The sequence below is a fragment of the Canis lupus genome, chromosome 10 (assembly GCF_011100685.1).
Source record: "Canis lupus familiaris isolate Mischka breed German Shepherd chromosome 10, alternate assembly UU_Cfam_GSD_1.0, whole genome shotgun sequence".
In the NCBI taxonomy this organism is placed as follows: domain Eukaryota; kingdom Metazoa; phylum Chordata; class Mammalia; order Carnivora; family Canidae; genus Canis; species Canis lupus.
Genome location: NC_049231.1, coordinates 53,040,926 through 53,060,599, shown reverse-complemented (window position 1 = coordinate 53,060,599; position 19,674 = coordinate 53,040,926). Strand labels below are relative to the sequence as shown.

The 19,674-nt window shown below is 36.0% G+C and overlaps 1 protein-coding gene across 1 annotated transcript in view; it reads left to right on the top strand.

Moving 5' to 3' along the window:
• Nucleotides 1–19,674, top strand: part of NRXN1 (neurexin 1) — a 1,110,090-nt gene that overhangs the window by 659,386 nt on the left and 431,030 nt on the right.

Genomic DNA, 19,674 nt, shown 5'->3' with positions numbered 1-19,674 from the left:
GAAAACTGAAGCCCAGAGAAGTTGTGTGACTTCTTAAGGGTCACATAAAAATCCATTCATCTCTTTTCAGGATTTATGCTCCTTATCTATCAGTTGAGATTGGAATTGTTATTAGATCATCTTTAAAGACTACTTCAGCTCTAAATATCTGTGATTCTAAACTCTACATCAAACTGTCCAGATCCCAAGGTAACAAAGTGGGTACTGTGTCAGTCAGGCAGAAATTATCTTTATATCTACTCTTGGTCTTTTCATGAATGTTTCCCTTGCAGGGATACACCTTATTTTTATTAATTGAGTTAACTGAAAATGTAAGGTAAATCTCTCAGCTCATTTCTTCATGAACAGCAAAGAATTGGGGAACTTTTTTGTCTCCAATATCAAGTTGTTATAAAAAACCACAGCATCAAAACCCAATAAACCCACACTTCATCAATGTTTGAACAAATCCATCAGCACAATCTGGGTAGATTAAACACATTGTAAGATTAAAGGAATATTCTTTGGGAGGTTTTCTGTAACTTCCATCTTTTTTTTTTTTTTCATCTGCTTTGAATTTTGATGGAGTAGCAAGTCTTAGAACCACCCTCAATAGAATATGAGTGGAGACAAAAAATTTTTTTCACTGCCTAAACCACTAAATTTTTTAAGTTTTCATCAAAATTGATTCCTTCTCTTTCAGACATATATAGTAGGAAATATTCGTGTGCTATTTATATAAGTCTTTTAGAAGCTTCAAATGGAATTTCTAAATGTATTTTCTGTAGGTATTAATGAAATAATAAAAATGATTCTCGTTTTTTTTTTAAGATTTTTATTTATTTATTCATGAGAGATACAGAGAGAGAGTGAGAGAGGCAAAGACACAGACAGAGGGAGAAGCAGGTTCCCCGCAAGGAGCCTAATGTGGGACTCGATCCTGGACCTCGGGATCACGCCCTGAGCCGAAGGTAGAGACCCCAACCACTGAGCCATTCAGGCGCTCCTGATTCTAGTTTTCATCATTTATTTTATTTATTCTCCTCTCTGCAATATAGAGTTTTATATACTCAAATATTTAATTAATATTCAATTGCAGAGTGCAGTTTTATCCTAATATATTACTATCTACAAAATTTTAATTTCCTTTCTATAAAAATTTAATATTTTTTTGCATCTTATTTCATTAATCTTAGATGATGTCTATGGTTGTTATATTATCTTTTGAAATAAACTTTTTTTTTAGTGGTGTTTTTCCTCCCACAGGACTTTGAAGCTAAGGCCTTGCTCTAGCCAACATCCTCTGGACTGTATGCAATAGGAGTTCCAAAGGAGTCAGGAGCTAACTGGAGGATATTTCATGTTCTAGAATCAGGACTATATAATTCTATTTCAAGGGCTGTTGATTAGTTTGTTTATTATTCTCTGTAAAGCTTTTAACCTCGGAGCCTGAAAGTATTCCTTAAAAAATAAAAAATAAAAAAAAAAAAAAAAAAAAAATATATATATATATATATATATATATATATATTTAGAGAAGGTATGAGAGGGAAATGGAGAGGGAAAGAATATTTAGCAGGCTCCACGCCCAGTGCAGAGCCGATGTGGGGCTTTTTTTTTTTTTTTTTATTTATTCATTCATGAGAAACAGAGAGAGGGAGAGAGCAAGAGGCAGAGACACAGGCAGAGGGAGAAACAGGCTCCACGCAAGGAGCCCGATGTGGAACTCAATCCCGGGTCTCCAGCATCACACCCCAGGCCAAAGGCAAGCGCTAAACTGCTGAGCCACCCAGGGATCCCCACGATGTGGAGCTTAATCTCACAACCCTGAGATCATGACCTGAGCCAAAATCAAAAGTCGGATACTTAACCAACTAAGCCACCCAGGCACCTCTTAAAAAGTATAGTAACTGTTTTCTTTTTCATTTGTACCCTTAGATCAACCATCCCTCTTATATCCTAAGGTAGTTTTAATTTCTTCTTCCAACTTTTTATTGTAATGAGAAATTATATTATGTTACACTTAGTTGTCTTGGAGCTTTCCTGCACTTAAGCTCTGCAGTTTTCAGTATACTTTATTTATTAATTTAGTCTTTCTGTTTGCCAAATTTCCAACTTAAGCTTCCTTTCACATGCAAAGAAATTTAAAAATACTGGTTGTTACTTTTTTTTTCTATGTTTTATAATCAGTAGATATGCTAAGAGCATATAATTTCAAGATCAAGAGCTTTGGAATTAAATAGACTAGCACTCAAATTCCAACTCAAAGACATACCACCTGTGTAAACTTTGGCAAGGTACACTTAAAAGTTGCTCAGAAAATCAGCATCTTCATGTATAAAATGGTAGTAATAATAGCTAGTTATTAGAAATCAAAGATAGAGTACCCAGTTGGCTCAGTTGGTTAAGCATCTGCCTTTGGCTCAGGTCATGATCTCAAAGTCTTGGGATCAAGCCCTGCCTTTGGGCTTTCTACTCAGCAGGAAGTCTGCTTCTTCCTCCCCTCTGCTGTGCTCTCTTTCTCTCAAATAGATAAATAAAATCTTAAAAAAGATATAAAAAAGTAAAAATCAAGTTTAATTCTAGAATCACATGAATTGGTGTTGGAAAATATCCGGCTGGTATTTGGCACAGAGTAAGAGTTGGGTAATGATTTTGGTTGTTTTTAATCACTAACTCAATGAACTAAGCCTGGTAGGAATATATGTCATTAGCAATGTCAATTATTCAAAGGCTAGCATGTAATCTTCCCTTAATAATAATAATGTTAAACTGAGGTATATTAAAATATGTTTAGAATGGCATCCAATATATCTTGAGTGCAAGTGTATTTATAGAAACTATATCTAGTTACTTCCACTGAGATATAAACAAGTTTTTGTACCCACAAAATTGCACTTATTTTTAGGCCACTGGTGTCAACAGCTACCTCTTCAAAGAAATTATTTCTTTTGATCCATTTAGTAACTTGATCCCAGCTGCATAAAAACAGACTTGCAGTATTTCATTTTTCTACAGACTGCTGATGGCTGCATTCCATAACTTAAGAAATCTGTCAAAAGGAAGCCTCTGAAACTCAAAAGCTTCACAGAAACTTGTTGCATTTGCTTGTATCCAAAGTGGAATTATTTGTAATTCACAAAATATGGATTTTAAGAATATAGCTTCAAAATTTTGAATATGATTCTTAACTCTACATCAATTATGACTATTAAAACTTTCATAATGAAAAAAAAAAAAAACTTTCATAATGAGGGTGCCTGGGTGGCTTAGTCCATTGAGCGTCTGCCTTCAGCTCAGGTCAGGATCTCAGGGTCCTGGGATCCAGTCCTATGTTGGGCTCCCTGCTCAGTGGGGAGTCTGCTTCTTCCTCTCCATATGCAGCTCCTCCTGTTTGTGCTCTCTCTCTCAAATAAATAAATAAACTCTTTTTAAAAATTTAAAAATGAAACTTTCATAAAATGAAGGTACCATACAATCAGCGATTACCTAGTTTTCCAGTGACTTTAACATTTTCTCTTTTGTCACATGGTGTCAATCACTCAAATAAAGAGAATGTGCCCAGGAATGCCAGGTGCTTATGTGTGTTGCAATGGATGGATAATAGTAGCCTTAGCAAAAACTATTTGTTATAATAGTGAATGCCTGAGCACTTGGCAAAAACTCCCCAATGCTTCCACTTGCGTCTGAGTTTATTTATAGGGGTTGGCAGTTCTGTGTGGGATTTTAGTGCTTTATTTTTATCATTTAATTTTAATCACAGAATATATCAATCAAAAATAAAGAGAAGAGATGAGTTAAGAGAATCCAAAGGAATTCATCACCCAATTCTTTTTTTTTTTTTTTTTAATTTTTATTTATTTATGATAGTTACAGAGAGAGAGAGAGGCAGAGACACAGGCAGAGGGAGAAGCAGGCTCCATGCACCGGGAGCCCGATGTGGGATTCGATCCTGGGTCTCCAGGATCACGCCCTGGGCCAAAGGCAGGCGCCAAACCGCTGCGCCACCCAGGGATCCCCTCATCACCCAATTCTAATAGTTATCTTACAGGCCAGTACTGTTTTATCTATAATGCCAACCACTTCCATTTCTACCCTCTCAAAAGATTATTTTGAAGCAAATCCAGGGCATGACTTCCTTTACCTGCACATATTTCCGTTGGAATGTCTAAAAACATATGGATTTAAAACAAAAACAAATGATCACAATAACTTTGGTACTGTTGTGACGGTACAAGACTAGTCAAGACTAGAATCATCTCGAACACTGTCCATCTGGGACTCTCTTTCAGGACTCTCAGAGAATGATACAAAATGGGTGCCTAAATTCTTTCAGTTTAGAACTTTCTAAAAAAATTGAATTAGAGCACCTAGCATTGACCAGAGGCCTAAGTAAAATCTCCCTCACAAATCTGAATCTTTATCATTGTACTTTTTCCATCTTTCTGCAAGTAAGAGTATGAGGACTAGGGAAGTCATGAGTTCACATAGCCACTTAGCTGCCGGGAGTAGAAGAGGAATATTAGTAATTTCCAGCCTGATCCCAGGGCCTTCATCTACTGACATGAGAGGCAAAAAAAAGACTTTGGACCTGAATCTTCTTCCCAGCATGCTGTATCTCACCAGAGGCCAGTCAGAGGAGGATATATCATAAAGAAGAGTATATTCTCAGTTGAAACTGATTCTCTTATTAAAGATCTCACCAAATTAAAAAAAAAAAAAAAAGAAGAGTATATATTTACACATCCCACTCACGACCCAAAAGTGCACATTTACATTGCTAAGGGATTAGAATAAAGTGGAGATTTACTAGAAATTTGATTACTTGGATCTTTGTGGTACAGTACTACCCAGAGTGTTTTTTGAGCAACATTGGTGTTGTTTTCAAAAAGGGAGGGTCTTGGAGCCTGGGATCATACAGAAGCAGTTATGGCATGGGATATGTTTGAAATGTACTTAGCTATAGGTATCTTATCTTCATAGAGCATTTGGTAGATTAGTGTTCCTTACAGGTCTTTGGGGAATGTTGGTGTAAAAATCAATATAGGAATGGGGAAAGGGGGAAGTGGTTGAGCGTCTGTCTTTGGCTTAGGGCGTATTCCCGGAGTCCCCAGATCGAGTCCCACATCGGGCTCCCTGCATGGAGACTGCTTCTCTCTCTCTCTCTCTCTCTCTCTATCTCTATCTCTATCTCTCATGAATAAATAAATAAAATCTTAAAAAATAAATAAATAAATTTAGTGATGCCCTTAAAAAAAAAAAAAAGGAATGGGAAAAGGGACTGAATTTTTCATTTTGTCCATTTATTAGGTTTAGGTTATTTGCATGATTATCACTATAGTCCTGAAGTTTGGGCTGTCAGTATACATTGAGAGAAACTATTCTTTGGAAACTTTAAAAGAAATAGCCAAAGGTGCATGTGGGTGGCTTAATCTGTTAGGTCTGCCTTGGGCTCGGGTCATGATCCCAGAGTCCTAGGATCCAGTCCCACATGGGACTTTCTGCTCAGTGAAGGGTCTGCTTCTTTCCCTGCCCCTTACCCTGCTCAGTCTCTCTCACAAATAAATAAATAAAATCATAAAAAACAGTACCTGGAGAAAACTTTTCTGACACTTGAAATGGAAAAGCTTTATACTCCAAGCCATCATTACTCTTTTTCTTTTATAAATCTGAGGTGTTCTGTTCTTTGTTTCTAACTCAGCTTGTGGAAAACCTGGTAGATTTTTCATATAAAATAAGAGTGTGTAATGTTTCTCTTTTGGATATTTCAAATGTTTCATTTGAGTGCACATCTTTATATTAAAATAGGAAATGTAGCTATCTAGAGTTGGTCTGAATGGCCAAGTGCATGTCTCTTGCTGTGTTTTATTTTAGATGAGAAACTTCTAGGAAAGGCATTAGCCCCTGATCTTCCCAGTTAGACAGTAAAATACTATGATCCTCCTGGGGGGAAAAATAAAAAGGCAAAATACTCACCAGAAAGAGGTAGTCATGGATAGTTAGATCACAAGTGGAACATTGTTTCCAGTTTTAGGTTATATGCTTATTACAGAAAATTACAGCACAAGCTGAAATGTGTTCCTTCCAGTTCTGTATGTCGATGAGTCTAAAAAGGCAATTAGAATAGTGAGAGATCTTAGCTCTTCTGACAAGAGAACTACGTTCAAGGGAATGTAATAGTTATCTTCTAATATTTGAAAAGGCATTCTGAGTAAGCAAAAATGGCTTCAATTTATGTGGCTCCAAAAGGCAGTATTTGGACCTCTACATGGAAATATAAGAAGTAAAGTGTATGGAGATATGAATATCTTTCTAATGACTACAGCTTTGAACCATGCTAATATGAGAGATGGTAGGTTATTAATATCTGAAGATCCCAGGTAGAGGTTGCATGCTATCCAACAGAATTATTATCTAAGGCTGATATTGACTATAAATTTGGATAATATAACTTCCAACTTTTTTTCTTCTTTAGTTTTAAAAATATTAATTTCATTTCCAACAGTCACTGTCCCAGCTACATTGAGGAATATTTTGGGAGTCTGATAAAATTATGGGTCCTCTCTCCATAAAAATGCACAGATATGCACACACTATTTGCACACACAATTTGAAGATTCTTGGTTTCCTTCAAGCTTATTCATGGATGCCAAGATAAGAATCTAGTCTGTAATTTAATTAACTTTGCCACTCTGAGTAAATCACGTAACCCAGTTAGGTCACAGAACCATCATAATTAGTGTCGTGATTACATGATGTTTGATGTAAATAGATCCTTCCATTCTCAAAAAAATAAAATATTTGATTTTATTAGCAACTCTTGAATATAAGACACATTCTCAAGAGGGAATAGAACAGAGAGCAGGGGTCTTTTTACAATTCAAAAAACTGAATCCTGAAGAATAGAGGCAATAAAGCCTCATTTCCCTATTGGCTTGGACATAAACAACATGTTCTCAAGTCAGTTTCCAATTTCGACTTTTGGTTATTTGTAATAATAAAATAAGAGCACAGAAGGTTTGTGTGGGAGTTAGACCTGAGTGGAAGAGGGAGGAATGCTTTTTGTAATAAAAGACAATTGAAAAGCATGGGTGACTGGATGAGTCCATTTTACAGCTCATTAACACTGCCCTTAATTGGCAGGGATCATTGCTGAGTTTATCCATGTGAAGTAATTATATATACAAACATGCAAACATACATGTGCTTATAGAAATGGAAATTATTTTCTTTAAATCAATTTTAAGAAGGGAAATAGAGATCAATATAGTCTTACAATACAGATTTGTGCTAGTTGTTTGTGGTATTGTCTATCTTCAGCTCACACAAGACTGTCTTTGGTAGCACTCAGTCCATCAAAATAAAGGAATTTCTGAATAACCCCTCCATCTATGCTTCCCACTCATAAATTCATTGTTTTTTTTTTTTCTCTTTTCCCTGTTCTTTCTCCTTAACCTTTCTCTTTCTTCTTCTTATCATAAATGATTATTTATGGGGCATTCTAGGAAGTGCCTAGTGCTATAGAAAAAAAAAATTAAAAGGAGATACAAAGAACCATCTGGGCAGGACATCAACCCTCAAGGCATTTACTATATCTAGTGGCAGACAGAGGACACCCTGAGCAAATCAGCATTTCTTTGTTTCTCATAAATACATACGGACATGCCAGAAAGCATTATCTTAAAAGCAGTACTAGATATTTACAAGCACCTGCTCTGTTCCAGGCCTTTGGCTGGCAAATATTTATAAGCACTAGTTTTCTTCAGTCCTTTGATAAGAATGCAGATTCTCAAGCACATTCCCCAAAATTCAGTAAATCCAGGGTGAAGTACAATTTAATTTAATTTTTATTTTATTTTATTATTTTTTTATTCATGAGAGAAACAGAGACAGAGAGGCAGAGACACAGGCAGAGGGAGAAGCAGGCTCCCTACAGGGAGCCCAATGTACAACTTGATCTCAGGACCCCGGGATCATGACCTGAGCCAAAGGAAGACGCTCCACCATTAAGCCACCCAGATGTCCCTGAAGTACAATTTTAAATTGTAGTTTCACATGAAAGTACTGTAAGTGGGCAACAGACTGCATTTTTAAAGAAAAACCTACTTATGAAATGGAGAATCAAAGCAGTTTATGACATGGACCTACTAATGTGGCTGCAGTATAGCTGGATAGACAATGTACACAAGGATGTGGAAAGCAGTTCCTGGTGGCTGGAATCATGTCACATAAATGGCACCAATAATAAGTGAACAGAGTAGGAGAATGGATAGGGAGTCTTTTCGGAAGAGTTAGAAAATGAGGAGAGTCTTCAATAAATAAATATCTTTTCTCAAGAGGTATCTCTGCCCATTAACCATGGTCCTTACTCATTTTGTGTCTCCCTTTTAGTCTTTTATCTGCATTCTTGAATTTGCTCAGTTCACACCACAGCCTCCTCTCCAGCGATTCAGTGATCCTCCCCCATTTTCCTTCACTACGGTACTGGGAGGTTATGATCGTGATTGGTCTGTGTACTTTTAGGAAGCATCAGCTCACAGAAATGGGTGGGAGGAGATGCTCATCACCACTTCAAGAAGCAAATCCTGTGGGAGCTATGGGTCAGTGGTTATTTCAGTATCCCCTACTATAGAAATGCCAATTCGCTTCAGATAGGTGGGTGTTTGAGACCATAGGCGATGTTGTGGAGGAAAATTATAGTCCCAAATCATAAAGAACATAAAAAACTGGCTACTTTTTCAAATCAAAAGTATGTAAGGTAGATGCACATCGATTCTAACAGAAGATGGAAGACAAGTAACATCTTGCTATTTTCATTTATTTGAACCTATTTATTTGGAATTGCAGGATGTGTTTAACATTTTGCAAGATCTATGCAGGCGATGTGGCACAAAAGGACAAGAATTCAAGTTTAATTTCAGTATTAAAAACTCTTTATACTCATGATCAAATAGAGTACATATAGGAAACATAGAAATTCATCGTTTGGATGGTGTAGTCTAATTGCAGAAGAGTCCAATGGGAAACACATAGAAAATACATAATATATAATGAGCTAATCTGTTTGTTTCATTTCTTTTACATGTGTCTTCATTCCCTCTTGTCTGTAGTTGCTGTGATTTCTTCACTACCCATCTTTTTCTCAGCTCATTATGACCTTACCCTTCTATGTTTTCCAATGAGATCTCATTGGTTCTCTTCCCCTTAGATTATTTATTTTTCGGCTTCCAAACTGGGAGACATACAGTCTTAGTTTCTTAATGTTAGGACTATTTTATTTGTCTTATATGTATTATGATATTTCTCTCTCTTACCCCTTCTGGAAGAACATGGAACACATTTCTCTGGAGCTAAAGACAGATGATTGAAAATACATAAGATAATAAACATAAGTCTACTTTCCTGTGGATAGTTATCTGGTGCCCCAAAAAGGTACTTGCCTGGCCAGGGTATATGCAAATACATCAGGGGGTGGATTTGTGTTCTTTCTCTACATAGGAATCTACTCTTGGTTTCCTTGGCTGACAATTAGATTTAAAGTTTTATTTATCATTTCTCACAAGCTTCATCATCTGCTTATCCAAGGAAAGACTTATAGGCAAGATTCCAGGACAAGGGAATAAATCAGAAATTCCCTTGTGGGAATGCAGATGAGTTCTAAATCCCCAGTTTTTAGGCAATTCTTTCTGGAACCTTCAGTTCACTTATTTGAACACTAATATCTTCTTCCTAATGAATGTGTTTCCACCTATTGGCCCTTCCTCTAGTTACAAACTCAATATAGAATAAATTCAATATGAAAACTCTAAAAGTATTTAAGGATGTCTGTAACTACCTCCCCTCGTCTCTGCCACACTTGACTGAATATGGCTCCTCTGAGTATCTGGTCATTCTTCTGTTTGTCAGAGTATTTTTATATTATATATATATATATATATATATATATATATATATATATATATATATATAGTTGTTAAGTAAACTTTATGTCCAGCGTGGGGCTCAAGTTCAGACCCCAATATTAAGAGTCACATGCTCCATGGACTGAGCCAGTCAGCTGCCCCTCAATGTGTTGTTGTTGTTTTTTTTTTTTTTAATGGGGTAACCAGGGACGCCTGAGTGGCTCAGTGTTTGAGTGTCTGCCTTTGGCTCAGGGCATGATCCTGGAGTTCTGGGATCGAGTCCTGCATCAGGTTCCTTGCATGGAGCCTGCTTCTCCTCCATCTGCCTGTGTCTCTGCCTCTCTCTGTCTCTCATGAATAAATAAATAAAAATCTTTATATATATATATATATATATATATATATATATATATATATTTAAAAATGGGGTACCCAGCATGTCAAACTGTACCTTATATGTATCTTAGGTAAAGTTCAGATAAATGAACTGCATGCTTGATTTTAATTCATGCAAGTGTCTTTTTAATAGTTATATCAAATTATTAATCATTCTCTACTATTAGATTTTTGTTCAGTGACAATTTCCCAGTCCTTCTTTATACTAATGACAACATAATCAGGTTTCCCTCATCCTGTGTTTATACTATTTATTTTCTCAAACCTACATGCAGGATTTTACATTTATACTTATTCATTTTTCCTGTTCTGAAGCATATGGGAGTCTGATGAAGAGGATGCCCTGCCAGTTGAAGATGTGTTTTATGAACCTATAATAATTTAAACAACCTTCACTCCTCTGTTGGCCCTCTGGAATCTTCCTAGATAATTTTTTTAAAAGATTTTATTTATTGATTGATGAGAGACACACAGAGAGGCAGAGACATAGGCAGAGGGAGAAGCAAGCTCCACGCAGGGGGCCTGATATGGCACTCCATCCCGGGACTCCAGGATCATGCCTTGGGCCAAAGGCAGGCGCTCAACCACTGAGCCACCCAGGCGTCCTCCTAGATAATTTTTATTTGCTTTGGTTGAACATGTGTGCAGAAGAAAAAAATTCCAGCTTCGAATTCCTACCTGTACTTTTGAGGACTGTAGGAAGCAGGGAGACAGAGATTCTTTGGTAGGTAATATAACTATTGATCTTATGCCACAGTGGTTTCCTGGCTGCCCTAGTCAACAACTTGTTGCTTGTGTGCATTTAATCATGGTGTGGTGCCCAAGAGTTAGGGCAATTGAAACTCTTTAAACAGGTAATTGCATGTGTGCATCAAAGTTGGTAGTGGCCTTGAAGAATGACAGAATATTAAATGCAAGGGAATTGTTTGGATCAATATTTGTTTCTTAAGAACTTCATAAACAGCATTTGCCAAATAGGTGGTAAGCACCTGGTCAATAAGCATGTCTGAATTGTGTGCATTGCTGCTGTAAAACTCTGAGTATGGAACTGTATTAGGTGAAGTAAGAACACTCCTTCAGCTCCAATTTGATTCCATCTATACGGAAAGTTCTATAAGTCACAAATACATATCATCCTTTCATGCATTTTAAGAGTGTATTGGGATCAGCCTCACCAGAAATAAGGAGCCCATAAGTCCAAAGGCTCATTTCCTCAACTAGAACCAAGCCCCTAAATGCTTCTTTCTGTATGAGCCCAGGGCCTGGTATAGTTCCTGATTTAGAATAGATGCTTGATAAATATGTGTTGGATAAATAAAATTTTTAGATATATTGAGGAAGCAACAGAGAAATAAATATATACCAGCTTACTCACACTTCAATGCATTACCTGGGAAGATGAGTTTATTACTGATAAGCCTTACCCACTTCAGAGACCCCTGGCTGTGTGTGTCTTCTGCAGACTCTAATTCCCTAATTCTAAGAAATGAAATGTTCTCTCTTTTTTCCTGGCACACTCAGGGAGATGAGAAAAAAAAAAAAAAAAAAGCATTCTTTACTAAATGGCATTTTCTTCTTGTTTAAGGGCATTGGATAGACTTATTTCCCAATTATCATCTTTAATGGGCCCCTGTATTAAAGCAGTGCATGTGGTTTCAGAGAAACTTGACTTTCTACAGTGCATGTGGTTTTGGAGAAACCCAAGGCATATTCTGACTCCTTAATATTAGTACTGGGGCAGTTATGTCACCTACTTTCCTTAAGGATAAATGACTCTCCTAGACCCCAGAGTGGCTGGATGACTTACTCATATAAGTAATCATCCTTCCAAAATATCAGTTATGTGTTAGGTATACATTTAGCCTCCAAAAACTGATAACCTGACTTACATTAGTTTATTTTTCAAATCTAGGAAGAAGTCCAGAGTTAGGTGGCATGGGGCTAGTGTAACTCCTGCAGAAAAACATGCAGTATTTTGGCTCCTTCTGTTTTCTTCTTTCTCTATCCTCACAATGTCACTTTGACCCCATGGTCTCAGAATGGGTATTTCCCATAGACATTGAATCTGCATCTAGGGCAGGAAGAATAAGGTGTGGCAAAAGCCTAAAGGGACATGCTTTCGCATTGACTTTTGTGTGCAGTTCCTGAAAATTAACTGGATCACAAGGACACTCTGACTATAAGGGGGTTGGAGAAAGCAAGTATTTTTAGTGGGGCATATTGTCATCCTCTGTACTTTATTTTTCCCTCTCCCCCAAAAACAACTGGTTCAATTTTCCAGGGAAAAGGCAAAATAGATATTGAACACAAAATTCAAAGTATCTGCTACAGCTACTTTTCTAGATTGATAGCTTGATCTGTAAGCCAAGAATCTGGGCTGCCCCCCAAAAACCCATAATTGAGCAGTCACTGATTTTTAAAATGAATCCTGGTATTCCTATATAGATACTGACTAGTGAGTCATGGGAAACCATGGGATTCTTTAGTGCTACATTTGAATTTTGCTACAAATCATATTTTTATACTATCTGGGAAAACACAACATATTATTCATTCTGTGACCTGTCAGCAATCCAAGTCTTGCTTTTATTTTGTATTGTTTTTGTTTTGTTTTATTTTGTTTTTTTTTTAATCCCTAGTCCTAGAAGCCCAGTGGGTTAAAATTTAATTGGCCCAACTAACTAGTTTTTATCAATTTATTATTCGATTGAGTAATTTGCATTGAGTGAAAATATCATTCATCCCTCCAAATCCCATTTATCTCAGCTATACTGAACTACTTCAACCTTTATCTAAGGTTATTTGGTTGCAACAGACAAATCATGTTCTGCTGGGTTATAATAGATCTGTATTCTTCTTCTAATTTGGTTTCTGTGTATCTAGTTTTTAATCCCTTTAATTTTCATAAATAATTTCCTAGATACAGTAGACTATCCCACCAAATTTAGAAAATATTATTCCAGTTATATATATCTAACAGAAAAATATCTTCTATGTTAATACACTTGTTCTCTTGCTCTTAATGTCTCTATAGGCTGTTGAGTTTTTAAAAATGCCTTAATAGCATTCTATTTTGACAAACTGGAGAAACAGAGAGAGAGAGATTGAGAGAGAGAAGGACGGGCAATTAAAATAAAAGCTAGAGCTCTGTCCATTAATCAACCACTGTCCTCAGGTGTCTTAACTATATGAAGGGTAGGATGCTAGGCAGATAAAATTGGACAACTAAGTTGAAATAAATTATAAGGTTTTATCACAACTTTACTGTTTAATTATGGGGTTTTTGTTCTTAATTATATGACATGACAGTTTTTAGCATAGCAAATATGCAACTCCCTTAAACATGACTCCTTATAAGCAATAAACCTCAAATAAGGGGAGGGAATCTGTGAAAATAAGCTCACGATTTTCCTTCCCTACATTTTATACATGGAACTATTATTTGCCCTTACTATTTAAAAGTATATGTTACTGTTCCTGCCATGTAAATGCATTTTAAATTAAGATTTTTACAGATATTCCAGGGTACAGTTTTGTGCTACAAATTTCCTCAAGTCAGAATGTAATACTGATAGCAGTGGTTAATATTCTTGTGAACCTAAAAGGTAAAGCAAACATTTGCTGAAATTTACATAGTTTTCAATTTTCTAATGCTAGCAAATGGGAGCTGTTTGAAAATAGAAATCACCTATATTTTTTTCTAAGGAAAGAAAAGAAAAAAGCCTCTCATATCAGTTCAAATTCTTCCTTGTAAACTGAGTATCTTTAGCTTGTGTAGCAGTTTTGGGGTTTTTGTTTGTTTGTTTTTTCTTTCTCTTTTTCTTTCTTCCCCCATGCTGTGTTAAAAGGCTTGCTTCAAGGAGTACAACATAAAGGAGGGCTTTTTTTTTTTTTTTTCTTCCTCTCTCTCTTCTATAGATTGGCTGAGAGGATATGTGTTTGGGGGTCTCTTGCAGTTTCTCTAGAGACTATTCATGTATATTGAAAAAAAATCAGTATTACTTGAAAAAATAACTAAAACTTTGATTTAACAGTACAAAAGAGGGTAGTGTCTAATCCTTCAAGTAGGAAATTGCTTTTCTTCATGATCCATTGCTTTCATACTGTTTCTGGCTGCTACTGTGGGAGGAAAAAAGACCCACCTCTACTCTTCTTTTACCATGTCTGTTTTCTTACCTCTTACTGTTTGAAGAGTACCTCTTAAATAATAGTTGAAATAAGTAAATTTAAATAATAGTAAAATGCATGACTGATAAGATCAAGTCTCAATTGGACAACTCTGATTCTACCAAAGCAGGAAATAATTTACATGGGAACATGAAAGGAGAAATTAAGACTTTGTCATAGTATAACAATGAGGATGTGACTTATGTGCGGCTCTTCTATGTGATACTATAAATGTTAGATGGAATAGAATAGCACATGCTCCAAAACTGAGGATTTTTTGACATGGGTAGTTTCTCCTGCTAGAAGCTTTAAATTATTTCCTTGACAAGTGACAAATCAAAATATTGCCAAAATGATTTGGCACCACTGATTGTGGTGGCTGTTGATATTCTATTGGCCGTTAAAATGTCCACTTTTCACAACTGAAGCTGCTGTTTGCTGTGCTAGGAGGTCGCGTTTTTTAAAAGCAAAACATTGTAAATTATACTTAATTAGTTTCATTCTCAATATTTGCCTCCCAAATTTTTATTGGTATGTGAAACTTTACATTGCACAGAAAATGGAAAGCTTTCTCCACTCTTAAAAATCAGAACAGCAATTCTAGTTTTAATTATTTAAGAGTAAAGGTAGATGAGACATTTCTTCTCTCCACTTGAATATAAAATATTTGACATGTTTCTTATATCTCTTTGATTAAGTAAGTACCTAAAGTAAAATGAGGGTAAAGTCGGTCATTGGAAAATAATATATGAGGCAGTCATCAGGCATGCATTTAAAAAATCATCAGATATTCTTTGTTTTAATACTATTGTGTGTTAAATATCGGAGATCACACCATATGCCTAATGAAAGCTTCATTAGAAAGACATTAGTAGATTAATTTCACTCGCTGTGTGGTTTATTTTATTTAGAATGCAGTAAGGTAAGTTCATTAGTTTGTAGATGTAATGTTTTCTACTGTACCTCAGTGCAACTAGGAACAATTCCACAGAGGTCTACAGATCTACTAACACCTGTCAAGATAAACACACAGTTCTCTGGGGGAATCATCTCAGCAATAGAACAGAGAAAATCTGAGGAAAGTAATTCTTTCATGAAAGAAAAAGAAAACCAAAAAAGAAAAAAAAACAAAAACACAGCGATTAATGATTTTTTGAAATGCCTCAGAGGTCATATATTTCTCATACAAGTATAAAAATACAATATTTTAAGAATAAATGTTTGGGAGCATATACTACTACTCATTTTGAAATAAATGGTCTAAGATATTTGAACTCTGTGGAATGATCATGCAACTTGAATGGAGCCACTGGAAATTTTTCTGACACGTATAGCTTAATCTCTCATCCATCCCAGAACAAGTATATTAGATTATAACTTCTGCTATGGTGATATTATTTGAATGGTTATAGTTAAAATGGTGCCAGTATTTCCAAAAAAAATCCTATTTTCAAGGATTTATAAGTTGCCTGTAAATGTTTGCTCTGCAATTCAGCTTGGCAGCAAGCATATTTGCTTGGTGGTTTTTTCTTTCTTTCCTTTTACATAGTATAAGAGAGAAAGACATCTGTTTATAGCATGAGTAGGAAAATATGACAACAAATTCCCTTTTTCTTCAAAACCAATTTATTTAGCATTCAAATCAGAGTTCAGTCTAAATTTCTTATATCTTTTAGGCAATAAAAGAGCTAACCAAAAGACTGTAAGGATAAATTGAAGATGATTTGTTTCCTTTGTCTGTTGGTTTTGGTTATTTTAAACTCTTAAACATGGGATAGACTTAACCAGTTACTTTGATACTTTATTCATTCAGCACAGTAATACTGTGGATAAACTATTTTACATATCCCAAGCATTTTTTAAGTATTTGTGATAGTCCATACTTGAGAAAGTAGCAAATAACTGGCGAAGTTCAGAAAAAATTCCAGTGGAGATATATGTCTTAAAATTTGGCGAAAGAATGAATGAGACATTAAGAGGAAAAGGGAGGAGAAAGGATCACTTTTACAGCATGGGCAATGGCGAAGAGGTGCAAAAGGGTGCAGTGTGTTTTGGGAAGAGAAAAGTTCCTGTGGCTGGAGATGTTTGTCGGGAGAGGTGATTGAAGTTGAGATAAAGATAGGCCATTAGAAGTAGTGTGGAGGCAGATTTTGAAGGGTTTAATGCACCATGCTAAAGAACTTTGACTTAACCTGGAAAACGGGTTTCGTAGTGAGACAGCCGTACTAACTTAACTATAGTACTAACATTAAAAAAAAAAAAAATCACTCTTGACAAAATGTGTAATCCACTGTATTTATCTTGCCATGAAAGAGGGTTGGATTACAGATCTCAGATAAACCTATTTAGAGATTCAACTCAAATTGCATGATCAAATTCCTTTCTGCACACTAAAATGGCAGTATGCATTCTAGAATATATATTCATAGAGATCTAATTAGTATATGTTCGAAGTGCTTGAGCATTCAGGAAATTGAACTTGTGGTATGTGTATGATGTCTGGTTCTGGATTTGGATATCTATATTTACTAGGGAATTTGCAAATTATGTGTCAGTTTTTATATCGCCCTAACTTGCCTTATAGCTGTCCTGCCAAGTCTAGCTCTGTTCTCAACAATTCCATGCTTCTTCTGCAAATGATGATTTGCATGACAGACTGCTGGTGAGTGTAGGCAGACAGATCTCAGGTTGTCAGTTTGGGTCACTGATCTTTCCTGTAGCTGATGCTGGTTAGACTGGAGGCCTGATAAGACAGGACCTAAAAGGGACTGGAATTTTTGTTGTATGTTTGTTTGTTTTATGATGATGGACTATTTGGTTGGCCAGTATTAGGTATTATATGAAAATACACATTCTTATCACTTATGATTTATTTCCCCATATTGTAAAAGAAGAGGAAGGAATAACCTATTCAATAAATTAAATAGGAAAGTTAATAAAATTTAAAAATAAGTAAATGCTAATACATATATACTCATACCAGACAGTATTCTAAGTACTTTATATCTGTCAGTTCATTTAATCTTTGCACAATTCTATAGTTATCAAGTCTTTTTTACAAATAAGAAAATTGAGTTTAAATAGCCTGCATAAAGCCACATGGCTAGTAAGTTAATAGGGCCAGAATTCCTGCCTCTAGCTTCCGGCCAGGCTGATGGAAGGGCTCAAATACAAAGAATAGGAAGGAAGACCATTTTTTAATCATTAATTATTTTATTTTATTATTAATATTTTTTCTGAGCAGAATAAAGGAAAGGTGTGAGATGAGGACATGTAGGGTTATATGGTAGACATCTTGAAGTCTTTAAAGAATGCTTTAAAGAGGAGATCTGGGAGTAGCACTATTGTCTGTGTTAAGTACACTGCTAAGAAGGTGACTTTATTGGTAAGGAGCTTAATTAGAAAACTTGCCCAGTATTGGTTAATAAAACCTATGGCAAAGACTTTCACATTTAGAAGAAGTAGTGGTTCCGAATACCCGGTGTAATATAAGCATTTTATAATAAATGGCGTGTAATATAAGCATTATCTGAGAACTTGTTAAAAATGCAAATTGTCAGTGCCTCTATATATCAAGGGAATCAAAAGCAAAACAATCTATGATGTCATAAATCCTTTTAGTGATTCTCCAGGACACTAAAGTTTGAGCACCACAGAGAGACAAAGACTATAAACTAAGAGATTATTGGGGAGATGGCCAAACTGGATGAAAGACTGAGTAGGGAAGAGTTTGAAATAGGGCTACATTAAAAATCACATTACCAGGGCGCCTGGGTGTCTGAGTCCGTTAGTTAAGCAGCCAACTCTTGATTTCAGCTCAGGTAGTGATCTCAGGGTCCTGGGATCGAGCTCTGCATTGGGCTCTGCACCCATCGGGGAGTCAGCTTAAGGATTCTCTTTCCCTTTGCCCCTCCCCCTGCTCTCTGACTCTCTAAAGTAAATAAATAAATCTTTTAAAAAAATCACATTACTGCTCGTTATCATTATGTTTATGACACCGATGTAAAACATGCACATATGAAAAAATGACAATAACTTTTATTTAGTGCTCAATATATTTTAGAAACTACTCCAATTCCATTATAGACAGTGATATAATCATTTTATAGGTGAGGAGACTGGGACAAGGGTCCATTAAACCCAATGTCAAATGAATAATAACAATGGACTCAAACTCACAGTCTGGCAGCCAAGCCATATGTTCCCAAGCTGTATTATGAATATATTCACATCACATAGTATGAACCTATGGAGGAGTGTGTCAGCAACACAAGTTGACTTAAATAACTATAGAAGCAATTATGATGACATTGATTGAGAGATGACATGTGATTGGTTGGTGCCCAAGCAATGCCCACAACACTTAAAGACACTGTTGCAGTGGAATTTCTATTACCCCTCTTTGATGTCTAGGCAATAAATTTTAGGTAGGATGTCATACATGGAATTTTTATTAAATAGGTCAAGAGAAAAGAGAGATCATAAAATACTTCAGGCCTAAACACAGCTCACCTTGATTGAATAAAACTAATCATGCTTTCCAAGTCAAAAGGCACATCTAGGCTTTAATTTATTTTGAGTGAATGGGGTATCATGTTTGGTTCCCACCGCTCCCTCTCATTTGGTATGTCAGTGTGGAGGTTCTAGGTAATAGCTATGCTGACTGAATTCACCAGCCTGTATCTATGATTGGATTATGTGTGGTGGGACATGTAAGTACCCTTCCAGATAAGTAAACACTTCCCAAATACACTTGACTTTTCAGTAACATTATTACCTCTGTTGGTCTCCAGGGATGCTTTTAGCTCCAGCATTTTTTTCTTTCTTTTTGTCATTTGGGTAGTTGGTTGCTTGGTTGGTTTGGCTTTCCTCTCAATGCTCTTGCTGTCCTATTCAGATCCTATCTCAGAATGTCCATGGGGAACTGCACTAACCCAGAAAGGTAACAGGGTCTGAGGTTTGTCTCCACATCCTCACAGATGACACCATCTTCTGGGTCTTTACCTCTTTATTCTCTCTCAGTCCCAACTCAGAAATGCAGGTAGATGGATATGGGGGGTCGTCTTGCCTTTTCATTGCGCTGACATTAGTAGAAATGCAAAATGCAAGACTGACACTCTGCTCATTTTTAATTTTTAAAAGATTGGTGTTGCCTGTGGGTTTTAATATACTTCCCCTCTGCTGCTTTTAGTGTCTACTTTTCTATTTTAAAAGCTTAATACTGAGCTGT